Below are 21,450 nucleotides of genomic sequence, written 5' to 3'. Positions count from 1 at the left end.
TCAATTACAAATCATAACCAGTAGTCAATATAATCCATACTCTCAGAAATCTGAATAATCTCAATTCCATCTCTGAAAATCGTAGCAAATGTATAAACAATCTGTTCTCGGTTCTACGATTTCTAATATCTCAAGAACATCATATATCAATCGTATCCGATTCTGACAATATCATAATTTAAAACCATATCAAAATTCAATAAAACTTACGTCTAGTTGAAGGTCTCGTCGATAGAAACAAGATACTGAAGTCGGATTGAAATTCTGACGGACGGATCCTTCGTAAACTTCAATTTCCTCAAATAAAAGGCGGATCCTATCATAATTTCACACCATTCTTCTGACCCTTTCTCGTTTTTCTTCTTTTCTGATAATTGTTGAAGGCAGAAAGCATATATATCACAAGTTGCATGCTAGAGAAACGTGGCACATTCTTCTTGAATTTCAGTCGGCGCTCGGGCGGTCAAAGACTACCGCTCGGGCGCGGAAGTTTATGTCCGCGCTCTAAAATTGGTCTACTTTGGCGCTCGGGCGGTAACTTTCAGCCGCTCGGGCGCCAGACGTTCTGTCTGAATTCTTCTTTTGTGATGCATTGGCGCTCGGGCAGTCATTTTCTACCGCTCGGGCGCCACAGGTTCTGTACAAAAGAGTAGTCTTTTGGTGTACCGACGCCTGGCTACCCCACTCGAGCTCCTACAATCTCAATACTGTTAATTAATTCACTTCGGATTACATTAATTAAATCTCAGGCATTACATTTCTTCCCCCCTAAGATCTGATTTCGTCCCCGAAATCACAGGCAATCAAATCATATCAGAAAGAAATGTATAACAGAAACTAAATAGAAAACTCACATCAATGAAATAACTCTGGGAATCTCTGCCCCATATCTGACTCAGTCTCCCAGGTAGCTTCTTCGATGCCATGACGACTCCACTGAACTTTTACAAGTGGAATAGTCTTCGTTCTGAGCTTCTTTTCTTTACGATCGAGAATCTTAATCGGCTTTTCGAAATAACTCAGTGTCTCGTCAAGCTCGGCCTCATCTGGCTGAATAATATGTGAAGCATCAGAAATATACTTTAGCAATAAAGATACATGAAAGACATCATGTATTCCAGATAGAGAAGGCAGTAATACGAGACGATAGGCACGATGTCCTATCTTCTCGAGAATCTCATACGGCCCAATATGACGTGGAGACAGCTTCCCTTTCTTGCCAAATCTGACAACTCCTCTGAAAGGCAAAATCTTCAAGAATACTCGGTCTCCAGCCTCAAATACCAACGGTCTCCGTCAAACATTGGCATATTTGGCTTGTCTGTCTTGAGCTGTCTTCATTCTCTTCTGAATCAGCTTCACTTTTTCAGTCATATCTCTGATCATATCAGGTCCAATCTCAGGTACCTCAGAGATATCATCCCAATACAGAGGGGATCTGCACTTCTTTCCATACAACGCTTCAAATGGTGCCATCTTAATACTCGTCTGATAGCTGTTGTTGTACGAAAACTCACAAAGTGGCAATGAATCTTGCCAACTAGTGCTAAAGTCAAGCACTACAGCTCTCAGCATATCCTCCAGTGTCTGAATAGTCCGCTCTGACTGTCCGTCGGTCTGTGGATGATATGCGGTACTCAGATGCAACTTCGTACCAAGAGCTTGCTGTAAACTCTGCCAAAAGTGCGAAGTAAAACGAGGATCACGGTCTGATACGATCGACTTCGGCACTCCGTGCAATCTGACCACTTCACTTACATAGATCTCAGCCATCTGGTCATGTCGATACGTCATCTTGTATGGAATAAAACATGCGGATTTGGTCAGTCTCTCAATCACGACCCAAATCGCATCACAATCTCTGGAGGAACGTGGTAGCTTCGTCACAAAATCCATAGAAATGTGATCCCATTTCCATTCAGGAATAGACAAGCTGTGCAACAGACCTCCTGGTTTCTTTCTTTCCGCTTTTACCTGTTGGCAATTCAGACATCTGGCTACAAACTCTGCAATATCTGTTTTCATTGGTTTCCACCAGAACTGTCCTTTCCAGTCATTATACATCTTTCTGCCACCAGGATGAATACTAAACCGCCTGCTATGCGCTTCTGACAATATCTGTTGTCTCAACTCTGAAACATCTAGCACAATCAATCGATTATTCACATACAGTACATTGTCAGGTACCTGATATTCTGATCGATGCCCTGCTCTGACCATCGATATCGAGTTCTGTACATTCTGATCAAATTTTTGAGCCGCTTTAATCTTCAAAATCAGCTCTGGTTCGGCTTGCACAACATATAATCTCAATGGTCTACAATCTGTCTCAAATAACAATCCAGACAAACAACAATCTTCTATCAAATTGGAAACACCTATTGTCGATAAGGATAAAGAACATACCTTTCGACTCAGTGCATCAGCTGCTGCATTCGACTTTCCCGGATAATATTTTATTTCACAATCAAAGTCTTTCAGCAAATCAAGCCATCTTCTCTGCCTCATATTCAGTTTTGATTGTGAAAACAGATATTTCAAACTTTTGTGATCAGAATAGATCTCAGATTTCTCACCGTAGAGGTAGTGTCGCCATATCTTCAATGCAAATACAATGGCCGCCAATTCAAGATCATAAAATTGGGTAGCGAGTTTCATGTAGCTTCAACTGTCTCGAAGCATATGCAATGACATGGCCTCGCTGCATCAAAACACAACCCAAACCTCTGTGAGAAGCGTCACAATATACAACAAATCCATCAGTACCTGACGGAATAGTCAATATCGGTGCACTGGTCAATCTATTCTTCAACTCAAAAAAACTGGACTCACACTTCTAAGACCAGACAAATGGAGCATTCTTCTGAGTCAGCTGCATAATCGGTTTACCAATACTGGAAAAATCTTTAATGAATCATCGATAATATCCTGCCAAACCCATAAAACTGCGTATTTCCGGCACTGATGTCGGTCTCGGCCAAGAAATCACGGCCTCAACCTTGCTAGGATCAACAGAAATACCATCTCCGGATATGATGTGACCCAGAAATACAACTTGTCTCAACCAGAATTCACATTTCGACAGTTTTGCATACAATTTCTCAGTTCTCAATGTTCTCAACACAATTCTCAGATGCTCAGCATGCTCAATCATATTTTTCGAATAAATCAAAATATCATCGATAAAAATAATCACGAAATCATCTAGATACTTCTGAAACACACAGTTCATCAGACCCATAAAAACAGCTGGAGCATTCGTCAAACCAAACGGCATGACAATAAACTCATAATGTTCATACCTTTTTCTGAACGCTGTCTTCGAGATATCAGAATCTCTGACTCTTAACTGATGGTATTCAGATTTTAAATCGATCTTAGAATAAACAGAAGAACCCTGCAACTGATCAAATGAATCATCAATACGAGGCAAAGGATATTTATTCTTTACCGTAGCCTTGTTCAGTTGGCGATAGTCAATGCAAAGTCTCATTGACGCATCCTTCTTCTTCACAAATTACACTGGAGCACCCCAAGGAGAAACACTCGGTCTAATGTATCCCTTGGCCAGTAAATCTTCTAACTGATCTTTCAATTCTTTCAATTCAATTGGTGCCATTCTGTAAGGAGCTCTAGAAATCAGAACTGTACCTGGTACCAAGTCAATGCTGAAATTTATCTCTCGAATCGGAGGCAATCTCAGAATCTCATCTGGGAAGACATCAGCCAATTCACACACCACTGGCAGGTCCGCCAATGATGGACTCGATTTCAGTAAATCAACTGAATAGACAAGGAACCCCTCTGCTCTTTTCTGTAATAATCGAGTCATAGACATAACAGATATCAAAGGAATTCTAGATCTAGAACCCTTACCGTAAAATTTCCACTCGTCAGCCATATCAGGTCTGAATCTCACAATCTTGTGGAAACAATCAACGGTAGCTCTGTACTTGTTCAACATATAAATACCGATAATACAGTCAAAATCAGACAATCCAAGCACAATACAATCTAACTCAATCTCATGCCCTTCATACTACAGTGTACAATGTTTAATCGAATTCACGGATATCAAACATTTCCCCAACGGGGAAGAAACAGACACTACAGTAGGTAAGGAATCAACAGGTAATGCATGACTCAATGTAAATCTCTCAAATATAAATGTATGAGATGCACCAGTATCTATCAATACATAAGCAGGATAACCACATAAAGAACAGTTACCTGCAAGCACATCGTCTGGTGCTTCCTGAGCCTGCTCCTCAGTCAAGGCAAAGACTCTGGCCTGTTGTCTTGGAGGCTGGCTAACTGTCTAGCTTCCTCCAAGCCTCTGCTGTGACTGGGTGGATGGTGGTGGCTGAAAAGAATGTACAGCTGATGATCGTCTATCAGTCTGAGCCATAGATCCAACTGATTCTGCTCCCTGGGATCCTTGGGAACCTCTCTGTGGACAAACTCTGGCAAAGTGTCCCTGCTATCTGCAGATACGGCAACTACCAATCACTCATTGGCATTGCTCAGTGGGATGTCTCCCTTGGCAGGTTCTGCAGTAAACTCCGGTATAACTCTGGCTCTGTCGTGACCCACTGGAGCTAGAAGAACTGCTGCCAGGCTTCTTAAACCGTTTTCCTCTGGCTTTCAGATAATCTTTCTTCCCACCACTGCTGCTGCCACTCTCAAATCTGGGAGGTGGTTGCGGTGGTCTCGGTGCTGTAGGAACATACGAAGCTCCTTTCTGTCTCATCAGACCAGCTTCAGCTCTCTTTGCTCTGTTCAGGGCATCAACAAAGTTATTCGGTCGCCCTGTGTTCACCAATGTACAAATCTCGGGATTCAGGCCATTGATGAACTGATCAGCAACAGCTTCATCATTCTCGGCAACGTGAGGAGCAAATCGGAGCAATGTAGAGAATTTGGCCACATATTCTTCAATATTCAACTGACCCTGTCTCAAATTCACAAACTCTGCCCCTTTCTCTTTCCTCTACGACACTGGGAAAAATCTCTGATAGAACTCAGTTTTAAAGACATTCCAAGTGATATTCGTACCTCGATGCTCTAAAGCTCTCTTTGTCGTGATCCACCAATTCTTTGCAACGTCATGTAATTGGTGTCAAATCAATTTGACTCGGCGCTCATCAGTGTAATCCAACGAATCAAAAAGCATCTCAATGTCATCTAACCAACACTCACAGTCCACAGAAGTCTCTGTTCCTTTCAGGGATGGCGGTTTGAACGACTGAAATCTCTTCAGTAGCGTTTCCATCGTAGTTGCTGTAACATCCATCGGATTAGCCGAAGTACTGCCCTGTTCCGGTACTCTGCGGGGAGGCATATCTGATTATCAAAAGGATTAGTAACCCAATACAACAAATCTGTTTCAGTTCAGTTCCCCCTCCGATCATCTTACTACTGATCAAGAATCGGTTCTGATTCATTCTCAATTAATAAGGTTTACCAATCAAATCAGATAATCAGGTAAACATGTAATAATAAAAAGCAGTAATCATGCTAGCACACAAATGCAGGAAAGAAAACTCAATCTACCCCGCTCACTAGCTTCTATTTCAGTCTACAGAACCTACAGTTCTAAACCAACTGCTCTGTTCTAGTTTAATTTTAGGAACCTATTGCTCTGATACCACCTGCTGTGGGGACCCGGACACTAATTCATTTCTTAATCATTCTTTGGGAATAATCCAATCAATTAAGATAAACAGGGTCTAAATTTTCTTTTTAAATGCGGAACGTAATGGAATCATTCTAATATACATATCAGTATAACAGTACAAGTGTTGTACATGATACAACAAACGAAACTAGGGTTCAACTACTATATATCAAGTGCTGAAACCTAACTACTTCTGATCCGGATCACCACGCTAACTTGTCATTTCTCTCATCCTCTTCTTGACCCTGATCCTGTCCCACCTGTTGTCATGCACACATACAAACACGACAAAAGCCGGATAACTCCGGTGAGAATATAATCCCAGTATAAACAATGTATACATGCAATGCATAAAATCATATACGAAAGCATAAATCATGTATCACAAAACATAAGTCATAATTTATGACACATTAGTGAATACAGATAAAACTCTTTGACTCGTCATCTTAGACTCGACTCATCTCTAATCTAGGGATCCCGGTTCTTTGATATTACAATATACCGAATCTCCGCGATAGGAATCGATCCCTTCCTAATCAACATCGATATAAATCAAATATCCATAGACTTGGCCTATTCGCCATAGACTTGGCATATCCGCCAATGCCTATTCTAACAATGTGCAATGCGCCAGTGACTACTCTGTCATAATCTGGCACCTCTGTCAGTGACTCTCACTGAATAGCTATCTGCTATTCTATGCTTTTCTATAAATCAATAGACTAAGCATACTCATTCAAGTAATACAACAGTATGAAAACAATAACATACAAGTATGTGGTTTAGGGAAACTCAAGTCCAATCTGACTTAAGTCAAACTCCCGGTTAACATTAAGTTATACCTTCTTTTCGTCAATTTCTAGCTCTGTCGAAGTCTCAAATTCAAAGTGGTCAATATCAATCTGAACTGACATATCGAATAGGCATAATATCAATATTCAATTCAACTCAGATATGTTCTGATCAATACTCAATCTAATTTAATATCGACGGCATAACGGTACAATATTGATATCCCCGTCAACTCAGACAACAACAGATATCAATTACAAATCATAACCAGTAGTCAATATAATCCATACTCTCAGAAATCTGAATATTCTCAATTCCATCTCTGAAAAATCGTAGCAAATGTATAAACAATCTGTTCTTCAATCTGTTCTTGGTTCAACGATTTCTAATATCTCAAGAACATCATATATCAATCCTATCCGATTCTGACAATATCATAATTTCAAACCATATCAAAATTCAACAAAACTTACGTCTAGTTGAAGCTCTCGTCGATAGAAACAAGATACTGAAGTTGGATTGAAATTCTGACGGGCGGATCCTTTGTAAACTTCAATTTCCTCAAATAAAAGGCGGATCCTATCATAATTTCACACCATTCTTCTGACCCCTTCTCGTTTTTTCTTCTTTTCTGATAATTGTTGAAGGCAGGAAACATATATATCACAAGTTGCATGCTAGAGAAACGTGGCACATTCTTCTTGAATTTCAGTCGGCGCTCGGGCGGTCAAAGACTACCGCTCGGGCGCGGAAGTTTCTTTCCGCGCTCTAAAATTGGTCTACTCTTGCGCTCGGGCGGTAACTTTCAGCCGCTCGAGCGCCAGACGTTCTGTCTGAATTCTTGTTTTGTGATGTATTGGCGCTCGGGCGGACATTTTCTACCGCTCGAGCACCACAGGTTCTGTACAAAAGAGTAGTCTTTTGGTGTACCGACGCCCGGCCACCCCACTCGAGCTCCTACAATCTCAATACTGTTAATTAATCCACTTCGGATTACAGTAATTAAATCTCGGGCATTACAGAGGAGGTATGAAAATTTTTGATTGTGCAGTGGGTGCTAGTGTAGTGTTAGAAGACTTACCTTTTGATGACTCGGTCTGTTCATCTCGTACTTGATTTTTGCCCTTTCCTCTAGTCTCTAAAATTTTTCCACTCTTCAACTCAATGGCCTTCACTTGCTCTTTTGGATTGATCTCTGTGTTACTTGGCAAGGTGCCCGGTTCTCTACTTGCTATCATCTTAGCTAACTGTCCAATCTGATTCTCTAGCCCCTTTATCGATGCATATTGATTTTGGACTCGAGTTTCAGTAAATGAGATAAACTTAGAATCATTTGCTCCAAATTGGACTTTTCTTCTCTAAGAGGGTCAGATCTTTACATTGGTTGTTTTCCATATGGTTGTCCTCTCTGTGGTCGATTCTGACTGTTTTGGCCACCCCATGAGAAGTTGGGATGTTGCCTCCATCCAGGATTGTATGTGTTCGAATACAGATCATTCCCTGGCCGGTTTTGGACTACCAGTTGATTCACTGGTACCTCTTCTTGCACATAAAAAAGACCACTGTCTTGACAGTCCTTAATATAGTGTTTTCCTCCGCATTTTTCACAAAATATCTCTTGAAGACGCATAGCCGTGCCAACCATATTTAGTCCGTCCAATTTCCTATTCAAGACATCAAGTTGTGCAGTAATAGCGGAAAGGTCAGTTACCTGGTGAACTCCTGCACTTCTTTGATGGTTGTTCCTTTCAGATTGAGGATGATAGCTGCTAGCGGCCATCTCCTCCAATAACTCATGTCCTTCCTCAGCTGTTTTTCTCAGTAGGTTTCCACAAGCAGCAACATCTATCATAGTACGATTAGGAGGGAGTAAGCCATAGTAAAAGGTTTGAACGACTAACCCAAGTGGCAGTTCGTGATGAGTACATCTTCGTAATAGATCTTTGAAACGCTCCCATGCCTCATATATAGACTTCTGCTCGAATTGAGCAAATGTGGTGATGTCTGCCCGCAGCTTCATGGTCTTAGATGGAGGAAAGTATTTAATGAGAAACGCTTTAGCCATGTCCTCCCATGTGGTAATCGAACCTACAGGCAAACAATTTAACCACGCTTTAGCATTGTCACATAAAGAGAAAGGAAATAAACACAACCTAACAGCATCATCAGAAACTCCATTAAAATTAAAAATATCACAAATTTCAAGAAAATCTGCGATGTGCGTGTTTGGGTCATCTACTGCAGATACTCCAAACTGGACTGTATTCTGAATCAACTGGATTATGGCTGGCTTGATTTCGAAGTGGTTTTCCCGCACAATGGGCCTCACAATGCTGGGGCGTGCATCATCAAAATAAGGCTGGGCATACTCTAGCATCGGTATGCGGCGTGGCATCTCAACTTGTCTATCTATATGGTGTTCCTCCTCATGCTCGTGCTCGTGCCTCTCCATAAGTTCCTTCAGTCTCTGTTGTTGTCTTCTCCTGCGGAAAGTTCTTTCAATTTCATGGTCAAACTGCTCAAGCTCCACGGCATGCACTGGAAGAGATATCTGTAACAGAATATGGAGTGTTAGCTTAAGAAAAATAAAACAATGATAAAGAAAATAAATAAAAATAAAATTGTGAATTAACAGTCCCCGGCAGCAGCGCCAAAAACTTGATCGAGCTAAACTTGCACTGTGGAATCCTCAATAAAAATATGGTTTAGTATGCTCGAAAATTAATCGCAAGTGCACGATGTCAAGAAATAGTATAATGTACGCGAATACGAGTATCGTTCTACTGAACACCGTATTTGACAATGATTATTTCTAGTTATCAAATCTTTAGCAACAAAATTTAATTGATTGTTTATTACTACTATGCTCAAATAAACATGCAAATAAAAAAGATTCATGAATTAAATAATGAGATAAAATATCTAGAATGGTTGATTAAAATTCAATGAGGAATGAATTTGTTGGGAATTTCAGATCACCTACCCCTCTTTAAATAATTAATTCGTTCAATTGTGATTGTATGCTTCCGAAATGATTTCCTATTCAACTGAACACGCCCTCTCCAGCTATGCAAAACTAACTCTACTCAATGAAGTAATTAAATGTCTTTAATTATTTATCAAGAGTGAATCGCATATCGGTCTATGAAATCCCCTAGTTTTCGCCCTACTGGACCATGACTATCGACGCGTATCCAATTTCATATGTCTTTGTAAATTGTAGATCCACGAACTATGCTACTCGTTCCTATCACAAGCTATTCTCTCGAACTCACTCGCAATATGAGATTATTATTAAAGACAGCTATTTTTTAATAATGATAATGAAAACAGTAGCACGATCAAGAATAAACCAACAATTAAAAGATGAATTAACTAAATCAGAGTTCGGGGTAGGATCCCCTTAAATCCCAACAGATATTTTATTTTAGCTTCTCGAATTCATAGTGACAATAAACACAACAATGTATAAAGGATAAAAACTGAATTAAAAATACTAGATTTGACGAGAAACGCGAAGAACGATGCCCGAAAATCTCGAAATCTTTAACCCAAGCGCTTTCTTCAAGCTTTTCCCTCCTCCCTGGACTCCTTGGCTGCTAAATGATGATAATTTTTGTGCCTCTCCCCTTCCATATCCTTTCCCATTCATAAATAAGGGAAGAAATCGGCCAAGAATCTTTCCAAAATTACAAACGCGCCCGTGCAGACATAAGTTCAGCCCGGACAGATGGCTTGCGCAAATCTTGTATTTTAATTTTTCGTTGAAGCGCCCGGACGGACATAAGTTTCCGCCCGGGCGTATGACTCTCACCAAAATTTATTTTCTCACACCTTGCAGGCGCCCGGCCGGACATAAATGTGCACCCGGGCGGATAGCTCTCGACTTTTTCCCTTTATTTTCAGTTTATTCACGAACTACCTACATTTTCAATCAAAAGCCTCATGGGAAACAAGAAAACATAAATTATGCCAAAATAACACAAAATGCTCGCAATCTAAACGATAAATTCAACACAATTGGACATCACATGACATTAAAAACACGTAAAATCCACCTATATCAGATTGCTCAGCTTGAAATTCATAAGTAGTAGCAGTAGCGTAATCCAATAAACGCATCATCATCACATTATTCCGTATGGTAGGTCGTAGACGATCCATGAAGTGTAGAAGCTTCTCTGCAGCATCTTTGAGAACCCGAGATTTTCTGATCAGAAATAAATCATGTAAGAAATACGAGCTTGAAATTTGGCTTAATATAAGCTCAACAACTTTCATTCTAACTATAAACTTGAATATTAACTTAGATTTTCAGTAAATTTAACTCAAGTAAATAGCTTCAAAGCTCGTGGATTAGCTCAACGGGAGGCCAAGCTGCAAATAACAGCATCCATTGAAGAGTTACTACGGGAGGAGTAAAAACCCAGCTCAAAGACTCGATCTTTCAGCTCAAAGCAGCTCAACCGAGCATGTCCTAACAGGGCCAAAGAGAGAGCTAAAGGTTTGGACAAATTAAGTATGCAAGAAATGACCTTTGAGTAAACCCATGAAGGAGCTGCGGGAGGAGCTAAGGGCTAGGACACATTAATGATGCAGGAAATGACCCTATAGAAAACCAATGTGACTCTTGAAGAATGCATGGGATTTTGGACTACATTTATGGCTAATCTTGGAGACCAAGGGATCGGCCAAATGGTTAGATAGAAAGCCATATTTTTTCTATAAATAGGACCTCAAGGTTGAAAGAAAAACACACTCAAAAAGCCTTAAAAATTCGGCTCCCTCTCCCCCACCCCAAAACCTCTCGGCCGACTCAAGCAAGGAGGAAGCTTCGTTCGTGCGGTTCAAGTGCTACAATCCTACGTCGAAGTGCTGCTGGATTGAAGACAATATTTGTTAAAGTTACATCGAAGTGCTGCCAAATTTTCGGAAGGAAACTTTGTGCTAAAATCTACAATTTCGTGTCTACCATCAAAAATTCGGTAAGTGGGTTTTTGCTATGTATATTCGTTTGTACTTTAAAACTTGAATATATAAGTTATGACATGTATCTATGTGTGTCTTCATTTTCGAAAAAGGCATGATGTCCGTCTTTTAAAATTTCGATCGATTATGTGTTTTCTTCTATGTTTCGAACTTCTTTGATTCCGCTGAATCCGTCTGAAATTATGATATATGAAACTCTGATAAGTCTGACCTCTGTGTCGCACTGTTACGATTCGAATTTGAAATGGGACGAGAATTGTAATTCTTTTGGCCCCCATTGGTGGGTATAAAACCATGTTCTGTCTGGCCCCCATAGGTGGATATAAAACCATTTTCTGTTTGGCCCCCATCGGTGTGTATAAAACCGTGTTCTGGCCTCACCCCTTAGAGGACTAACATATTGGGGACAATTTGACCATAGAAATGATATGAGTAACAGTGTTGTGTCTGTTCTGAAATGATCTGATTTGTTTCTGAAATGCTCTGAATCATCTGTTAACTTCTGTCACATATTCGATTCGTTTCTGTAAGTTAAAAGTAATAAGTTTTGAAAGTTGGTTAATGAAATGTTTTAAAGATTAGATTCTATATGTATCTTTGGAAATCGATTGACCCCCCCACTTGCTGAGTGTTTCCCAAAACACTCACCCCTTACAAATTGCAGATAAAAATGAAGAACAGATGAATGAGGAGGAACATGAAGCGTTTTGGGGATGGTAATCGAAAGTCAAGCCCAAGAATTGAGATTTTTATTCTTTTCTTCTGTTTCGTTTCCGCAAAACTCTGATGTAATTGTTGTTCTATTTTCATTGTAAAGACAATGTTATATTTATTAAAAAAGACTGGTTTTTGGCAATTCGATACGAGGCTTAATTGTTTTCAAGTAGTTGTTAAACAATGCCGGATGTCACTGACGCTTCGGACATGGAGCGTGACATTTAAGTTGTATCAGAGCCGCCAGCTTCATAATCCCCCTGAGATTTTGACAGACAAAATTTGATGAAGTCAAATTTTGGCAAAATCCTAGTGTATCCCAATCTGAGTCCAACTTTTATTTGTTTCCTAATTTTCGAACACTTCAAAAACATGTTCCTTCAATCGTTCCGGAAATCCTTAGTATCGAAAACTTTCCACGACCACTTTGTTTCTATTATTTTTGCCTTTCTACCCTTTATACGATTCTAATATTTTTCCTCCACTTATTCTAGGAAATGGCTGCCCCACGTACCCGTGCTCAGGCTTCCCTTCGTATCCGTCAGCTCACGATTGATAATCGGACTAGGGAAATCGTGACCTTGAAAGCGCAATTGGCCAAGGAAAGACTGGAAAAGCAAGAACTAAGTGAGATTAAGCACATACTGGAGACTGACGTACAACGATTAGCTCATCACTTGGACTTGGCTGAGAGCCAACTTCTACAGATGCCGACTGATTCAGCTCGCATCGCGCGCTTAGCCTCACTCAACAGGGATTTGCTGGAGAGAATTGAGATAGAGTGAGGACGTGCTACTCAGGCTCGTCAGCGTCAGGAGGAGTTCAGCGCCAAGCATGAGCGGTACTTTTCAAGGCTCCATAGAACCATGGATCTGCTTCAAGACCAGAACAGCTACTTGCATCTAGTGGTAGAGAACATGGCAGAGGAGGATGAGGCACCGATGGAGGTGGCCGGAGACGACAGTGATAGCGACAGTGTCGGAGGAGAGATGATAGACTAGATTAGTATCAAGATTTTAATAAAAGTATCTGGATTGTAGTGAAATTGCGATTAAGAAAATATTATGTAACGAATTATTTTTAAATTAAACTTTCTATTATCTTATTGCATATTTAAAATTGGATGAGTATACTATCAGTAAAATCGTAATTTTTTTTATAGGAAAACAAACATGGATCTTCAAGGCATTATAAATGAACGTCAAAAACAACTTCAGGAAAAGGAGACAGAAATTAAAACACTGAAAGAAAAAAATGAAAAACTTGAGAGAGGCAACTACCAGTTGGATGGGAATAATGTATGCATGATGGAGGATCTTCGTGAAGCCAGAGAGGAAGAGAAGAGACTACGCGAGGACGTTAGACGTTATGCTGCCTATCATCAAGAGTCAGAACGTCGTCACGAGATCACCAAGCAAGAGTTAAACAAAGATCAAGATAGGATTTTTACACTCCAAATCCGGGATGATAGCCTTCTAAAAACACAACGCCGTCTTGAGGACGGATCGAAGAACAAGAAATCGATGAAAAAGTAAGTCAATCGACAATACAGGAGCTTCAAGAGCAAGTAAACAACCTTGACCACCAAAACACACAGTTGCAAAGTCATATTGATCAGCTGCAGAATAACATGATCAATATGGAGGATCTCTTAGAAGAAATTGAAGCTAACCAAGAAGAAAATCCTATTGAAGAAGAAGAGATTATCGAGGCAGTAGGAGACGGTGAGGTCATAGATGAGTAGGGTGAGAACTCTAGATTAGGCATCGACTGTATCTAGAATTATTTGATTAATCCTTTGTTTTGAAACTTTTTGATTTTATAAATTTCAAAATTTATGAAATTATTTTGATTTTACATCGTGGCAAATAAATTAATAAAATACATGTTTATAGGAAAGGGTAGGCAGACCACCCCGAAACAACCGTAACCCTCGTGGCGCCAACCAAAATGAAAAGACGCCGCCACCACCGAGAGTGAATCTCAGTCAAGAAGATATGATGGCAATAGCTACCATTGTAGCCGCCACGTTGCAAGGAATCGTGAGCCCCCTTGCCAACGCTATCCAGCCACCACCGGAACCCCAACCGTGTGGAATTAAATACCATTATGAATCTCTGAGAAGGAATCGAGTTCCAACTTTTCATGGAAACCGAGACCCGGAAGTCAGTCATAACTTGTTAAAAAATGTCGAATCCCAACTACACCTACTGGAAGTGCCTGAAGAATTGAGAGTAGAAGTTGTAACACCGTTTCTAGAAGACAGAGCACTAAAGTGGTGGGAAACTGTGTCACCATCTCTAGCTGAAGTAGAAGAAATCACATGGCAGAGTTTCAAGAGAGAATTTTTGAAACAATACTACCTAGCCGAGTTTCGTCTGCAGAAGTTGAACGAATTTGATAACTTCAAGCAGACCCCAGACATGACAGTGATGGAATACACTTCAAGATTTAACGATCTGGGAACTTATGTCCCAACAATCATGTCTGACAAAACATTGAAAATGCATCGCTTTAAGAAAGGACTGAACAGCTGGATTCAATCGGCTTTAGCAGTATTCAAGCCGAATAATTTTGCTGATCTGATGGGCGCGGCGATGAGCGCGGAAACAGATATCAAGCGCCGTGAAGAGGAAAATAGGAACAAGATACCATTGGTGAGCCAATATGCTCAAAATGGTCCCAAATTCAAGAAGCCGAATCATTAACATGGACCTCCAAGAGTAAATTTCAACAGTGCTGGCAATATCGAAGGAAAGTGGTGCGATACATGCCGACAGAAGCACATTGGAGAATGTTATCGGAAAATAGGTGCGTGTTTCAAATGCGGTAAAGTGGGTCACCGGATTAAGGACTGCCCAGACAACAAACACAAAGGGACGGGACCCATCAAACCGAAGGAAAACAAAACTAATGCGGGGGTGTACGCAATAACCCAGGAGGAAGCTGATAACACCAATGAAGTTGTGGCAGGCACTATTTTTTTACTCAATGAAATGCCTGCATATACCTTGTTTGATTGTGGTGCTACACACTCGTTTGTGTGTAGAAGATTTGCTAAGAAACTTAAACTTGAACATGATACTCTTAATGAACCATTAAGAGTGGAAACACCGGCGAGTAAAATAATTGAGACACACAAAGTGTATCGAAACTGTAAAATTGGTATCAGCAAACAAACTTTTGAAGTGGAATTGATTCAACTCAATATGGTTGAGTTTGACATCATCCTTGGAGTGGACTGGTTAGCTAAAAACCATGCCATGGTGGACTGTCAAAAGAAAGAAATTAGACTTCAGACTCCGACTAAAGAGGAAGTCATATACCACGGAAATCCAAGGAAAGAAAATCTCTGTTATCCGCCTCACAAGCCTGGAAGACCATAAAAGGAGGAGAAGAAATTTATCTGACGATGATCACTGAGATCAAAGAAGAAGAAGTCCCAAAGTTGGGGGATATACCAATTGTTCAAGAATTTCCAGATGTGTTCCCCGAGTAATTACAGGGAGAGATACCCGATAGAGAAGTAGAATTTGAAATCAATTTGGTCCTTAGTGCTGCACCAATCTCAAAGGCACCATACCGAATGGCTCCAGCTAAATTAAAAGAGTTAAAGGAGCAACTTCAAGAATTACTGGACAAGAAGCAGATTCTCCCTAGTGCATCTCCGTGGGGAGACCCAGTGCTGTTCGTAAAGAAAAAGGACGGAAGTATGAGGCTATGTATTGACTACCGGGAGTTAAACAAGATCACCATAAAGAATAAATACCCACTCCCAAGAATAGACGATCTTTTTGATGAGCTAAAGGGAGCCAAAGTTTTCTCAAAACTCGATCTAAGATCTGGTTATCATCAACTGAAAGTCAAAACTGAGAATATCCCTAAAACTGCTTCTGGGACGAGATATGGACATTACGAATTTACAGTAATGTCTTTTGGTCTAACAAATGCTCCTACAGTATTAATGGACCTGATGAATCGAGTGTTCAAACTATACCTCAACAAGTTTGTGGTTGTTTTTATTGATGATATCTTGGTATACTCACTAAGTGAGGAAGAACACCGGGGACATTAGCGTCTCACATTGCGAACACTGAGAGAAAAGGAACTATATGCCAAATTCAAGTAGTGTGAATTCTGGCTGAAAAGTGTGGCGTTCCTAGGACATATAATTTCTGAATTTGGGGTGTCAGTAGACCCTAAGAAGATAGAGGCCATCAAGGATTGGCCACAACCTTAAACAGTAACCGAAGTAAGAAGTTTTCTTGGTTTAGCTGGCTACTATATAAAATTTGTGGAAGGATTTTCTTCGATAGCCATCCCACTCACCAAACTTACTCAAAAAAATTCGAAATTCATTTGGAATGAGGCATGTGAAAGAAGTTTTGAAACCCTGAAGAAAAAACTTGCATCCACACTAATACTAATTCTTCCCGATGATGGTAAGAATTTCACTATATATAGTGATGTGTCGAAGGGAGGATTAGAGCGTGTACTTATGCAAGAAGGTAAGGTAATTGCTTATGCCTCCTGGCAACTAAAACCTTATGAGCAAAATTACCCCACTCATGACTTGGAATTAGCTACAGTGGTATTTGCGCTTAAAATCTGGAGGCACTACCTTTATGGAGTGAAATGCGAAGTTTTTACTGATCACCAGAGCCTCAAGTACATTTTCACCCACAAAGAATTAAATATGAGGCAAAGAAGGTGGATGGGACTTCTAAAAGATTATGATTTGGTATTCAGTTACCATCCGCGTAAGGCGAATAAGGTGGCAGATGCATTGAGTCGAAGAAATTTTGGAAAAATGAGTTTATCTTCACTATCGGCGCAACCAGGACTTCGGGAAACCATTAAATTAAAGTAGATTCAAGACACCTCTATCATTAAAATTAAAGAACAGATCCACGAAAGAAAGGTTCCAGAGTTTCAAATGGATGAGAATGGTATCCTTTTGATGAAAGGACAGTTGTATGTGCCCGATATCGATGGAATTCGAGAAGAGGTAATGACCGAGGCACATAAATCATGATTTTCAGTACATCCAAGAAGCACCAAAATGTACAAAGACCTGAAAAATAATTAGTGGTGGAACGGAATGAAGAAAGACGTAGCTGTCTTTGTTTCCAAATGTCTGACCTGTCAACAAGTCAAGGCAAAACACCAACGGCCTGGAGGACTTTTAAAGCCATTGAAAATACCAAAATGAAAGTGGGATAACATCTCCATGGATTAAGTAGTAAGACTACCAAGATCAAGGCAAGGTCGCGATGGAATTTGGGTAATCATTGACAGGTTGACCTAGTCTGCATATTTCTTGCCAGTACGGATGAATTACAACTTGGACAAGTTAGCTACCTTATATATGGACAATATAGTAAGACTACACGGAGCCCCAGTAAGTATACTGTCTGACAGAGACCCAAGATTTGTATCAAGATTTTGGAAAAGTTTTCAGAAGGCCATGGGAACCAAAGTAACTCTCAGTACAGCTTATCATCCACAAACTGATGGCCAAACCTAGATAACAATTCAAACCCTCGAGGACATGCTGAGGGCATGTGCTCTAGATTTTACTGGAAACTGGAGTGAACAGTTACCCCTGATAGAATTCGCCTATAACAACTGCTATCACAGTAGGATCGAGATGGCTCCATATGAGACTTTGTATGGCCGAAAGTGTAGGTCGCCTCTATACTGGGATGAAGTCGGAGAAAAGGCTGTTGCCGGACCAGAGCTTATTCAATTAACCGTTGACAAAGTAGCCATAATCAGGGAAAGACTCAAGGCAACCCAAGATAGGCAAAAGAGTTGGGCTGATTTGAAGAGAAGACCGTTGGAATTGGAGATTGGTGAAAAAGCTTATGTCAAGGTTTCTTCCATGAAAGGAGTGGTTCGGTTCAGTAAATCCGGAAAGTTAAACCCAAGATATGTAGGACCGTTCGAGATATTGGAAAATATGGGAACCTTAGTCTACCGTCTAGCTTTGCCACCTGAAATTTTTAGGATCCACAACGTTTTTCACATCTTGCAACTGAGGAAATATGTCCCAGACCCCTGTCATGTTCTCAAAGTTGCTCCACTGATGATTGAAGGACACCTTAACGAAGAACTAAAATATGAAGAAGTCCCTATCCAAATAGTGGACACAAAAGACCAAGTGTTGAGGCACCAGACAATCCCATATGTCAAAGTGCAGTGGTCAAATCATACTGAAAGGGAGGCCACTTGGGAACTTGAAGAGAAAATGCGCTCACAATATCCTCATTTATTCCAAGGCTCAAGTTGATCCAAGTTTCGAGGACGAAACTTTCAATAAGGAGGGAGGGATGTGAGAACCCGAGATTTTCCGATCAGAAATAAATCATGTAAGAAATACGAGCTTGAAATTTAACTTAATAGAAGCTCAACAACTTTCATTCTAACTATAAACGTGAATATTAACTTAGATTTTCAGTAAATTTAACTCAAGTAAATAGCTTCAAAGCTCGTGGATTAGCTCAACGGGAGGCCAAGCTGCAAATAACAGCATCCATTGAAGAGTTACTATGGGAGGAGTAAAACCTCATCTCAAGGACTCGATCTTTCAGCTCAAAGTAGCTCAACCGAGCTTGTCCTAACAAGACCAAAGAGAGAGCTAAAGGATGAGCTAAAGGTTTGAAAAAATAAGTAAGCAAGAAATGACCTTTGAGTAAACCCATAAAGGAGCTGTGGGAGGAGCTAAGGGCTAGGACACATTAATGATGCAGGAAATGACCCTATAGAAAACCAATGTGACTCTTGAAGAATGCATGGGATTTTGGACTACATTTATGGCTAATCCTGGAGACCAAGGGATCGGCCAAATGGGTAGATGGAAATCCATATTTTTTCTATAAATAGGACCTCAAGGTTGAAAGAAAAACACACTCAAAAAGCCTTAAAAATTCGGCTCCCTCCCCCCACCCCAAAACCTCTACGCCAACTCAAGCAAGGAGGAAGCTTCGTTCGTGCGGTTCGAGTGCTACAATCCTACGTCGAAGTGCTGCTAGATTGAAGACAGTATTTGTTAAAGTTACATTGAAGTGTTGCCAAATTTTCGGAAGGAAACTTTGTGCCAAAATCTACAATTTCGAGTCTACCCTCAAAAATTCGGTAAGTGGGTTTTTGCTACGTATATTCGTTTGTACTTTAAAACTTGAATATATATGTTATGACATGCATGTATGTGTGTCTTCATTTTTGAAAAAGGCATGATGTCCGTCTTTTAAAATTTCGATCGATTATGTGTTTTCTTCTATGTTTCGAACTTCTTTGATTCCGCTGAATCCGTCTGAAATTCTGATATATGAAACTCTGATAAGTTCTGTCTGATAAGTTTGACCTATGTGTCGCACTGTAACGATTCGAATTTTAAATGGGACGAGAATGATAATTCTGTATGGCCCCCATTGGTGGGTATAAAACCATGTTCTGTCTGGCCCCCATAGGTGGATATAAAACCATTTTCTGTTTGGCCCCCATCGGTGTGTATAAAACCGTGTTCTGGCCTCACCCCTTAGAGGACTAACATATTGGGGACAATTTGACCATAGAAATGATATGAGTAACAGTGTTGTGTCTGTTCTGAAATGATCTGATTTGTTTCTGAAATGCTCTGAATCATCTGTTAACTTCTGTCTCATATTCGATTCTGTAAGTTAAAAGTAATAAGTTTTGAAAGTTGGTTAATGAAATGTTTTAAAGATTAGATTCTATATGTATCTTTGGAAATCGATCGACCCCCCCACTTGCTGAGTGTTTCCCAAAACATTCACCCCTTACAAATTTCAGATAAAAATGAAGAACAGATGAATGAGGAGGAACATGAAGCGTTTTGGGGATGGTGATCGAAAGTCAAGCCCAAGAATTGAGATTTTTATTCTTTTCTTCTGTTTCGTTTCCGCAAAACTCTGATGTAATTGTTGTTTTATTGTCATTGTAAAGACAATGTTTTATTTATGAAAAAAGACTTGTTTTTGGCAATTAGATTCGAGGCTTAATTGTTTTCAATTAGTTGTTAAACAATGCCGGATGTCATTGACGCTTCGGACACAGGGCGTGACAGCATCCCTCACAATAAGGGGTACAATGTGGCAACCCCTAGCAAATTTTTTCACAAATTCAGCAACAGAAGAGTCTCCTTGACAGAGAGTCATAAATTCCCTCTTCCATTGTAGAGCCCAAAATTCAGTACACGTAAAACCCATGCATTTATTTAATTATTAAATCATTTATTTAATTTGATTTTTAAAATGAGTTTAGTGATGCATGATTTATAAAATTACATTATTTTAAATTAGTTATGTTTATGTGACGCACGTTAAAAATATTTTTCTCGAGTTTCTTGTTTCAGGCGATTATTCGATGCGGGATCGAGGAAAGAGACCAGCTACGCTTGTCGAAATTTTAAATGTGGTATTTTTTATTTTAAGTTAAGATTTGGGGCGTTTTAATTAATTTATTAAATTTCAGCATTTTAAAAGCCTAAATTATTTATTTAGGAATTTTAGAATTTTAAAACTTTTAAAGTTTAGCAAGTGTGCATTTTATTTTTAATTAGAGGATTTTAGTAAAGTGGGTATTAGTTTACAATTTTGATTAGCTTGTTAATAGGTTTCACATTTTAAATAACTTGATTAATTATTTAATTAAGCAAATTTTCCCTAATTGCTCACTCACACACACGTTACACACACTTACACGTTTTTACACAAACCAAAACCGATTAACACACACACAAACGTATTCCAATTCAGTTTATTTTTCATTATTTTGAGAGCAAACACTCAGGGTTCTTGAGAGTTAGAACAGCCGCCCCTTTCCCTTCATTTTCCAGCAAGTTTTCGGTGATTTTTATTGCAAGAAAATCGATCCACGATCGTCCCGGATCAAGCCTCGCACTGTCTCCGTTTCGGTATCGCCGTATCGTGAGTTTTTCACATCAAAGGCACGTATATTCTGTTCTTCCTGCATTGATCTTGTCATAGTATTAATTTTATTGTGTTTGGTATGAAAACTTGTGTATGTTATGTAGTAGTTTGAGCAGGAAATCTATTGGATGTGTTTTGAAGAAAATATTTAGATCTAAAACTCAAAATTTTGGCTCGTTTTGAAAATTGAGATTTTTCAGTCAAGAATTTGGGAAAACTTTTACCATATGAAACGTAGAACGTTTTGATACCTTCGATTTGATATAAAATTCGAAATATTTGGACAAATCTTGAGTCAGTTATGATTGTTTTCGTAGGACT

The 21,450-nt window shown here is 39.7% G+C and overlaps 1 non-coding gene across 1 annotated transcript; it reads left to right on the top strand.

Moving 5' to 3' along the window:
* Positions 1 to 8,382: 8,382 nt before the first annotated feature.
* On the top strand, positions 8,383 to 8,488 carry LOC140991203 (small nucleolar RNA R71). Its single transcript, XR_012177809.1, has one exon. It is a non-coding gene; the product is annotated as a small nucleolar RNA R71 (small nucleolar RNA).
* Positions 8,489 to 21,450: the final 12,962 nt, after the last annotated feature.

Source organism: Primulina huaijiensis, chromosome 1 (genome assembly GCF_012295235.1).
Source record: "Primulina huaijiensis isolate GDHJ02 chromosome 1, ASM1229523v2, whole genome shotgun sequence".
In the NCBI taxonomy this organism is placed as follows: domain Eukaryota; kingdom Viridiplantae; phylum Streptophyta; class Magnoliopsida; order Lamiales; family Gesneriaceae; genus Primulina; species Primulina huaijiensis.
This window is presented reverse-complemented; position numbering and strand designations above follow the sequence as displayed.